Raw genomic sequence first — 10,729 nt, 5'->3', positions numbered from 1 at the left:
GGGAGAGAGGAGAGAGGAACAGGAGAGAAAACCATACAAACGACAAAAAAAAATGCTAGGGGAGCTTGCCGTTGGAATGGAGAAATGAGAGACTATGAAATGGAGAGAAACAGAAAGGGGAAGAGGAAGAAAAGAAAAGAATGAATAAATAAAAATCAGAAAGGTTAAAGAACCACAAAGTTCCCAGCGATACCACCAGTGCAGCTATGAGGTCTGGGGAATTCACTCTCAGTTTTTGCAATACAGCCTGGCTAGAAAGCATAGAGGTATATAACGCCTGGTATTCAGGAATCAGAAAGAGAACGAAGATATAGAGGGATGAGAAACTGAGCAATGAAGAAAGACAAAAAGGGAAACAGAAGGAAAAGAAAACAAAACAAATTTAAAAAAAAAAAAAAAAAGAACAAGAAATGCCTCCAAAAAAACAGGAAAAAATAAAAACAACTAAAAAAGAAATGCTCTCAGGGATCCCTCTGTACATCTGTGCGAGCTAAGGGGAGTTCCTTGCCATGCATCTCCGCCTGGCCAGAAAAGGCTCCCAACTGAAGAAAAGGAAAAGAAAACAAACAATTCAAAACAAACAAACAAACAAAAGCCTCAGGATTCCAGCAGCACGGTAGCCCAGACCAGAAAGCAGCTCCACACTTGAATGGAGCTCCGCAGCCCCTCAGGAAGAAGCAAAGATGGCGCACGGAGCCAGGCACTCGTGTGAAAGGAGGGGGAGGTGGCAAGAGGCAAGTGAGAAATCAAAAGAAGCAGAAAAAAAAAAGCAACACTAGCAGCCAACAAATGGCCCTCAGAGAGCCAGCTAATGCGGGCTGGTGTTTCTAGACAAGAGACTGTGTCCGCGGGAAGTGGAGGGGCCGAGTGTGGGTGATGAAGTGTAGAGAGTGGGAAAGCGTCTATCACAAATTGCTGGTGCTCTGCAGCCCCTCAGGAAGAAGCAAAGATGGCTCACGGAGCGAGGCACTTGAGCGAAAGGAGGGGGAGATGGCCAGAGGGAAGGAAGAAATCAAAAGAAATGGAAAAAAGCAACACCAACAGCCAACAAATGGCACCCAGAGAGCCTCCTGCTTGGGTGTGTGGAATCCAAGCAGCCAGTGCTTCCGGTCAAGAGACCGTGGCTGCGGGAAGCAGAGGAGGCTGAGCTGAGGCAAAGAGGGGTGAGGCGTGGAAAAGCACACACCGCAAATTACCGGTTGTTTTGTCTCTCCCCGAATGCTCCGTGAGCCTGCTTTCTTGTACCCCTGTTTGCTGGTCTCCGATAGGAGTCCAAGATGGTGGATCCGTGCTGCGTTAGATTGTAGGGGACTCCGAGTGAATCTTTCCTCGCTCTCCGTTCTCTGTCATTTTTCTCACTCCATTTAGTGCTTGGCTGAGTTCTTTATCTCTTCATTTGATGTTTTAGGGTTTCAGGATTGTTGTATTCTCTGTTCGGCTTAGTTTTTCGGATCTGTGCTGTGGAGGGACGGCGTGGTGCTTCTGCCTAGAGCGCCATTTTGCTGCAACTCTATGTTTTCATTCTTATTTGATTCTAGGCATTTCTTGAGCTCATCTTGGTTTCTTCTATTACCTAGTGGTTTTTATGCAGTATGTTATTCAATTTCCATGTATTTGATTTCTTTTCCTTGCTCTTCCTATTATTAATTTCTATTTAATCACATTATGATCAGAGAAGATACTTTGTGTTATCTAAATGTTTTGGATTTTGTTGAGGGTTTCTTTGTGGCCTAAGATATGGTCTATTCTGGAGAATGTTCCATATGTGTTAGAGAAGAATGTGCACTTTGTAGCTCTTAACTGGAGTGTTCTAATTATGTCTCTGAGGTCAAGTTGGTTGGTTGTCACCTTAAATCTTCTGTATCCTTATTGAGTTGCTTTCTAGATATTCTGTTCTTTATGAATAATGGTGTGTTGATGTCTCCTACTATTATTGGGAACTATCTTTTTTTTTATTCGGTGCTGTTAGAGTTTGTTGTATGTATTTTGGAGCCCTGTAATTGGGTGTGTAAGTTACTTATTATGGTTGTGTCTTCATGGTGGATTGCTCCATTAATCATTATATAATATCCTTCTTTGTTATTTATGGTGGATTTTGTTTTAAAGTTTATTTTATCTGAGATTAGTATTGCCACTCCTGCTGTATTTTGGTTGCTATTTGGCTTCATATATTTTTTTCTATCCTTTGATTTTTGATAAATTTAAATTTAAATAAATTTTATTGCTAAGATGTGTCTCTTATGGAGAGCATATTTATGGTTCCTGTTTTTTAATCCATTCTGTCACTTCCTGTCTCTTTATGAGTGCATTTAAGCCGTTTACCTTCAGTGTGATTATTGACAGGTGTGAGTTTATTGCTGTCATTTTGTAGTGCTATTTTCATGTTGCTGATATATTCTTTGTTTCTCTTACTCTTCTGTGCTGAATTCCTTTTATTTGTCTACTTTTTTTGTTTTTTCATTTTGAAAATTTTGTGGTTACTGAGACTATGTTTTTCTTATATATTTTGATGGGTAGTTTTGTTAAATTTCTTTGCTGTTACCTTGAAATTTAGCCCTATCTTCCTAACTTTAAACCAGTCTTGTTTACTTGATAAAGCCTTGACTTCCTTTTCATTTGAAAGTCCTATACCTACACCATTTATTTCCTGTTTTGTTGTTTTGACATTGCTGTCATTTATGGACAACTTGTTCCTTGGCATAAATTGTTTACTTTTGATTTATCCTTGATAATTCATTATCTACTTTGGTATCTGGCTGATGTCATCCCTTGTGTAGGTTCAGGTTGTTGTCTGATGTTGTAGGTTCTCTAACCAAAGATTCCCATTAATAATTCTTGTTTGTTTTGGTTTTTACATATTTCCTTAATTGCTCTTTATCTGAAAATATCCTAAATTTCAAGATCATATTTGAGTGAGAGTATTGCAGGATATATTATTCTTGGTTGGCCTTTTTTATCTTTCAAGATTTTATATGTCATCCCATTGCTTTCTTGCCTGTATGGTTCCTGCTGAGTAATCAGTGCTTAGTCTTATTGTTTCCCCTTTGTATGTGACTTTTTATTTTTCTCAGCCTGCTCTTAGAATTCTTTCTTTGTCTTTGGTTTTAGCATGAATGATTATGATACGTCTTGGTGTTTTTCTTTTAAAGTCTACCCTATATGGATTTCGTTGTGCTTTTTGTGTAGTCAGCTTTTCATCTTTTATGATATTAGGGAAGTTTTATATCAGCAAATCTTCAATATCCTCTCTGTGTTTTCTGTTTCCTTCTCCTGTTCTGGAACTCCAGTCACACAATTTTTGCTTTTGATTGTATCCCACTGTGTTCTCGGGGTTTCTTCATTTTTCTCTGATTTTTCCTCATAGTGGTATCCAAGGATTTGTCTTCAGTTTCTCTGATCCTGTCTTCCATTGTTTCAAATTTGCTCCTAAAACCTTTTATTGCACTGTCCATTTCTGAAATCTTGTTTTTTTATCATGCAGATTTCTAATTCCCCTTTTCTATGATTTCTAGTTGTTTATTTATTTTTACATTTTGTTCCTGCGTTATTTTCCTGATTTCATCCATTGTTTTATCTTTTCCACAATTTTGTCTATTTTTCCTTATTTTTGTCTGCATTTTCCATCATCTGTTGGAGACCCCTGAATATTATAGAATGAATTCCCTATCAGGTAGTCCTAGTGTCTTTTCTTCTAGCAGAAGGTTATCAGTGGTTTTATTTTGATTGCTTTCTGGAGCCATCTTTTCCTTTTTTTTTTTTTAATGTGTTTTGATATTCTAGATTCAAGAAGTGGAGGGAATGGCACACAGGGTTAGCTGGGCAGGAGAAAGGAAAGGAAGGAAGGGAGAGAGAGAGAACCAACCAATAAATAAATAAATAATTAAAACATGCAAACAAACAGAAAATGGCAATGAAGGAGCCAGCTGGTGGGGGAAGGACAGACCTTCGCAGCAGTGAGTTAGTATCTCTCCTGCTGGGCAGCAATGGCCTGATGAAAAGCAGCAGATGCCGCAGAGAAGGAAGAAGGATCAGGGTGGGAAAGCATGCATCCCTGGTTATCGGGTGCTCTGTCTCCTGTTGGGAGCTCCATGAAGTTGTATTCCTTACTCCCTATCAGAATTCTACCCCAGCTTTAGACTAAGATGTAGAATTCGGCCACATTATCTGGTATGGGACCTCCACTACATAGCTCTCCTCGTTCTCTGTTCTCTGTCAATTTCTTATTCTATTCAGTGCTTGATCTAGTTTTTATTCCTTCATTTGGTACTCAGAGTTCCAAGATTGATGTTTGTATCGGTTTTACTTAGTTTTTTGGGTCTTTGCTGCAGAGGGACAGCATGGTGCTTCTGTCTATAGCCCCACATTGGCTCTGCCTCCAATATTCTACACTCTTTGCTGGTAAACATGGACTTTAGTTTCTGTATTACTTTAAATATCAAGTTCTCCAGAATGGTTCATAATCTTACAAGTGGTGAATAATCAACAAAAAGGTCCCAGTGAAACATAAACATGCCATATTAGTACTTGGTACGTATCTGAATGATACTTTAACATGTCAACAATTAAACTTTGACAAATCAGAGTAAAGCAGATCTCTAGAATTTAATTTGTGGAAGGGCTCTAAGAGATCATCTAGTTCTAACTTTGTCATTTTATAGATTTAAAAAACTAATACTTAGAAACTTAACTGACTTTTTAAGATCACAATATAATTTGCAGTCCTCAGAACTGCTCACACCTCAACACCTCCAGTAGAATGGTCCTCAGACCTAAACGGCCCCAATACAGTCCAGATTACCCAACACTGGAAAATGTTTGCCATTGTGCATTCATGAATACTCCTACATTCACTTTAGCTATCTCCTTATACATGATTCCTGGTTGTTTACAGGAACTAATGTATCTCACAGGTCTGTTTAATCTACAGGTTCATTCATTTCTCTGTAGTGTGTATGCTTAACTTCCCATTTCTGCTATTATCTGTTCTAAAAGACAAGTCTAACTTACCGTTTATACACTATATGGAGTAAGGATTTTGTACGGGATTCTGTATGTGTGCAAGGATTTGCATTGGGCAAATCTGCTGCAATAGTCCTCTTTCAAGTGTTGAAAAGCAAAAACGTCACCTTGAAGACTATGGTGAGCCTGACCCAAGCCATGGTGTTTTCAATGGTGTCATACGCAAACGGAAGCTTGACAATGACTAAGGACGACCAAAGAATAATTGTAACCTTTCAGTTGTGGTGTTGGCGAAGAATACTGAATATACCATGGACTGCCAAAAGAACCAACAAATCTGTCTTGGAAGAAGTACAGCCAGAATGCTGCTTAGAAGCAAAAATGGCGAGAATACATATCACATAATTTGAACATGTTATCAAGAGGGATCCGTCCCTGGGGAAGGACATTATGCTTGGTAAAGTAGAGGGTCAACAAAAAAGAGGAAGACCCTCAAAGAGATGGATTGATACATTGTCTGCAACAATGGGCTGAAGCATAACGATGACTGTGACCATTGGGACCATGATTTATTTCTCCTACTATAGTATAAATATGATGAAAAAAATCTAGTATTTATTCATTCTGGATTATGTTTTTACATTTCCGTTTTGAGGTTAAAGTGAAGTGAAACTTCAGGGATGTTCTCTTGTTTTCTTTCCCACAGGTTACGTAAAAAATTTAAATTTAACTCAGTAATGGACAGAACCTTTCTTCTGGAACGTTTGCTTACGCTTATTGGGTCCACTGTTCAACACAATATAAATGCAAACAACAATGAGGTAAGAAAATGAAGAAATAAAGCAGGGAAGAGATGGAGAAAGAAAGAACAGCTCAAGAAGGCATTCACTAGATGTCTAGGTGTCATAAATTAGTTATAAACAAAGATATACGTGGCGTGGATATTTCTTTAAAAATTAAAATAATACATACGGGCTTCTAGTATGAGAATAAAACCAACTGATGAAATATGTCAGCTACTGAATTATTAATATGCCGAAACTTCTTACTCATCTTTTATTCTAAATACACTTAGAAACTCTTTTAAAAAATGGAATAATGGAATAATAATGGATGCACTGTAAGAATTCAACATCTTCAATAAAACCTTTTAAGTAAAAAAATTTAAAAAAGCTATCCCATTAAGTAGGATTACCCTGAGCCTGATCTGTGTCATAGTAACAATCATACGCAAATTAAAACTAATGGAATTACGTCTTGCATGGACTGAAGAGAAAAATATGTTGAATTTTAATAGTTTAAGTAACTGTCAGATGCAGGAACTTTAAAAGAATATTTGAATTTAAAGATGATAACATTTTTAGCTCTTTTGATCCACTGGGTCAAGAAATAAGATAGGGTTTGAAATGGAAAACTTGTGAACTCTGTAATCTCAAAAAAAAAAATCACAACTTTTTTGGGGAGATTAGGGAAATAAAGTTTTTTTTGAGGAATGTCAGAGCTTAAGAAACATGTCCAGAGCCTGGGTTACCTAACCCAGACAGCCTCACACCACAAGTAACCCTAATTAGCCGGGTAAACTGCCAAAGAGAGTAAGTACAAGGACAGACATCTGCTAGAATAAGGTGATAAATTGGTTTACAACTTGCATTGATTTTTTTATACTTTTTTTTATTTTTGAAACTAATTATGGGCTCACAGGAAGTTACAAAAAGTATATTGATACGTCTCATGTTCTTTTCATCCACTCTTATCCAATATAAACATCTTATATAACTATAGTACATTATCAAAACCAATTGACATTGGCATAATACAGTTAACTAGACTACAGATCTCACTAGTTTTTATGTACACTTCTTTTGGGGTGAGGGAGCTTCATAATTATGAGTTGAGAATATTACACACAAGTTTTCAAAGTCGTAATGGAAACGTCTCTTATACTTTCCCTCCTTCCCCCTTTCTCTCTCTCCCTCCTTCTAACACTTCTCTCTCTCTTCTTCCCTTGCTTCCATCTTCCCACACTGAATACCATCCTAGTGCCAGCACTGTGCTATGGGCTGGGGAAAAAATTCTAAAAACAGGCAGTTGTGGCCATACCCTCCTTCATTGTTATCCCTTTCCATTCTCATTCAGATCCTTAATAGGCCTTCTGATCTGTCTTCCAGCCTCCTGTCTGCCCCTAACCCACTTCTTTGTATACCAAACTCTAGGTTAATTTTCCTAAAGAACAGCTCTTATCTCATTGCTTCTCTTGCTAAAGAACCCTTAGAAACTCTTGTTGATCAACAGGATGAACTACTACAAAAAGTATTCAGTCTGCTATTATCGCAAGTCCCATTCTTCCAAATTTCATAACTTGTGTTCTAGCCATATTCTACAATTTGCTATTCTCATACTCACATGCACATTTCCGCTCAGGTTGCTCTAGTCATTTGGAAGGCTCCCTATTCTTGTTCCCATCAAAACATGTTAAGTGCATTTTAAAAGCCATCCTCCCATGAAATCTCTCCTGACTGCTCCAAGCAGATACAGCCTCTTCTTTCTTTAACCAGTACTCGCCACTCACAGCATTTATTTTGTGATCTTATCATATATATATATATATATATATATATATATACATTTCTCCATCTCATTTGGTGCTGTAGGAGTACATTTCCGCTGCTAGATCATACCATTCTTTAGAACAGAGACTCTGCCTGGCTCCCATTCAGTTTTTCTTTGGTATCTGGAGAAGGAATATTGATATGGATTAAACTAGATCTCCAGGGCCCCTTCTCCACAGTTTCTATCTCTTGTTATCTATGTGTCTCATAACAGGATACCCCTTGAGGTAAGTATGACTAGTTCCAAGACTTTTGGGGCTAATGCACCTACATCATGGGCCATTGTAGTTTCTTAGTGCTGCCTTAACAAATTATCACAAAGGATGTGGCTTTCAACAACATAAACTTAGTGTCTCACCATTCTGTAGTCTAAAATTACTAATTCAGGCTGTCATCTGGGCCATGTACTCTCTGAAGGTTCTAGGGGAGATTCTTTATTGTCTCCTTCAGCTTCTGGTAACCTTTGGCATTCCTTGGATTGTAGTCTCATTGTAATGTCATCATTAAATGGCTCTTCTCCCTTCGTTACTACATGTCTGTCTCTGTCTGTCCTCTTTTTCATGGAAGCACTTGAATGGGAGTATGACTCTCCTATTCCAGTAGGACATCATGTTAACTTATCTGATAACATCTTCAAAGACCCTATTTCCAAACAATGTCACATTCACAGGGATGAAGGGTGAGGACTGCAATATAACTTTTGGGGGGACAGAATTCAACCCATAACAGGCATTCAATAGTAATATATGGGAAATGCCTAACAAAGGAAATATTTGTAAAATTAAACCTTAAAGTCTTGGTAGAAAATCTTCTTTCCAAAAACAAAAGAATAAATGTTGTATATATGACTGACTGTGAATGAATTAGAGCTTCCTAGGTTAGTGATTAAGAAACCTAAAACCAATCCTGGGTTCAGAATCCTCTGAATGCTGAAGTAATGCTGAGGAAGGAGCTGCCACTAACTCTTGGTAACACATGCTGGGAATAAAAAGGTCAGGCTGAGGAGCAGACACTCCCAATGCCTTCTCTCCCCAAAAACCATTATTATGGGTCTGAAACAACAGAACCATCCACATCCATTTTCTTGTTGCCATCCCCCAGCACACCTGAATATTTTAGTTACTTGGAAAACATGAGTGTCACACTTTCCTCTCTCTTCTCTTTGGAAGTAGTTTGTAGAGAAAAATCTTGTTTCTAAAGGATCATCCAAGGAGAGACTTGGCTTGTGATGTGTGATTTGTATGTCTGTTTTGTAATTTGAATATCATGCATAAGCCTTTTATTACTGAATAATTAATCATTATTGAATTGTTAAGTTTATATGCGTTTTTTTAAATCTCATTAAGGGTATGCAAGGCCCACATTTAACCAGAACTAAAATAATTCTTCAGGTACAGTAATTTCCCTGTGATTTAATCTGTGTTAATTTTATGCCCACCTTCTTTCTCAAAAGAATGGAGGATTTGCTGACTTTGTAACTGATACGCCTGGTCTCCAATTTGGCTAGCAGGAATTCTCAGCAAAGATGACAATCATTCTAGGACTTAGAGGTTAAACATTGTATGACTAGCCTCCAATGACCTGGAAAAAGTATAGAGTTTACTTTTGAGGCGGATGGTTGTTCTGTCAGAAGGCCAAGATCATGCAATTTGATCTTTTGCAAATGTAATGGACTTGTATCAAAATAAGTTTGCCTATAAATGAACATCCAGTGGCCTTCACCTGTTCCATTTTATTAAGGAATAATAATTATAATAATGAGATAATCGTATTTATAACAACTACCACAAACTAAGGGCTTATCCTTGCACAGAACTTATGCTAAGTAGTTTATATTTTTTTCTCCTAAAAATTCTCATAGTATCTCTGTGTAAGTCCAATTTTAAAAATGAGGAGCCCAGGCTCCAAGGCTTTAAATGACTTGCCCAAAGACACAATGTCTACTAAGGGGCTGAGTCAGAATTTCAATGTGACTTTCTCTCACTAAAACCCATTTGTTGACTACTGTGATAATATATATTATGTTTCTTAACTTCTTTTTAAAAAGACTCCAAATTAAGTAAATGATTTCATCCTCACTTCCTTTTTTCTTTCTTTTCTTTCTTTCCTCCCTCCCTCATCCTTCCTTTTTTCCTTCCTTCCTTTTTGCAAAATTAAATTTTCACTCTATCATGGAAAATATCAGATTTAATGATCACAACTAAGATGCAGCAATCTACGGGACAGGTCCACTAACGTAGTCTCATTTACTGTAATACACTCTCATTAATGGGCACTTTGAAACCCTGGTGGTGTAGCGGTTAAGAGCTATGGCTGCTAACCAAAAGGTCAGCAGTTCAAATCCACCAGAGGCTCCTTGGAAACCATATAAAGCAGTTCTACTCTGTCCTATAGGATCACTATGAGCCGGAGTTGACTTGCGGGCAAATTTTCCTTTTTTTTTTTTTTTTAGGTAGGCATTGTTACATCCACATTTAAAGATATGGACCCTGATCCTCAGAGAGGCCAAGTAGCTGGCCTGCAGTCACACAGCCAATATAAAGCAAAGCAAAGAGGTGAGACTGTTCTGCAGATAAGGGCAGGATAGTGTTTTCATGGAAGAACCTGTAAATGAAGCCAATGGGCTCATTAAAATTCAAACTTTAATCTTCTCAAGGCAGATTCTTTCCCTCAGTACCTGTTGGCTTAGTGATTTTAATGAATAATACCCAATAATTTCTTGAGGTGTGCTTTGGAGTTAGGAAGTGGTTGGAAAGGGCTTGGTCAAGGATAAACTTTTCTCTTTAATACCTTTTCTTCTTTTAAATTTCTAAGATTATTGTTGTCTACAAGAGACTTTATTCTACCTTTTGTTTCACGACTGAAATCGCAGAGTATTCTTAGAAATGAATGGATTGGAAACTACACATTTAAAATCTTTACAGCATAGAATTTTCTTATGTAAAAATCTAGCTTATATTCTGATAATAGATCAAACTTAGATTTGGAGGATTTTTATGTGCTATATGGGGAGGTAAGTAGATTGAAATTCATGTGGTTTTCTTTTTTTAGCATAGGAATTTTATTTTTTTTTATTGTACTTCAGGTGAAGGCTTACAAAACAAATAGTTTCTCATGAAACAGTAGTACACATGTTGTTTTATGACATTGTTTAACAACCC

The 10,729-nt window shown here is 37.4% G+C and overlaps 1 pseudogene; it reads left to right on the top strand.

Moving 5' to 3' along the window:
- Positions 1-10,729, top strand: part of LOC101353632 (putative serine protease K12H4.7) — a 47,620-nt pseudogene that overhangs the window by 21,655 nt on the left and 15,236 nt on the right.

This window comes from Trichechus manatus, unplaced genomic scaffold (assembly GCF_000243295.1).
Source record: "Trichechus manatus latirostris isolate Lorelei unplaced genomic scaffold, TriManLat1.0 scaffold00396, whole genome shotgun sequence".
Taxonomy (NCBI): Eukaryota; Metazoa; Chordata; class Mammalia; order Sirenia; family Trichechidae; genus Trichechus; species Trichechus manatus.
The sequence above is the reverse complement of the archived record's forward strand: the minus strand, read 5'-3'. Positions and strand labels throughout refer to the sequence as shown.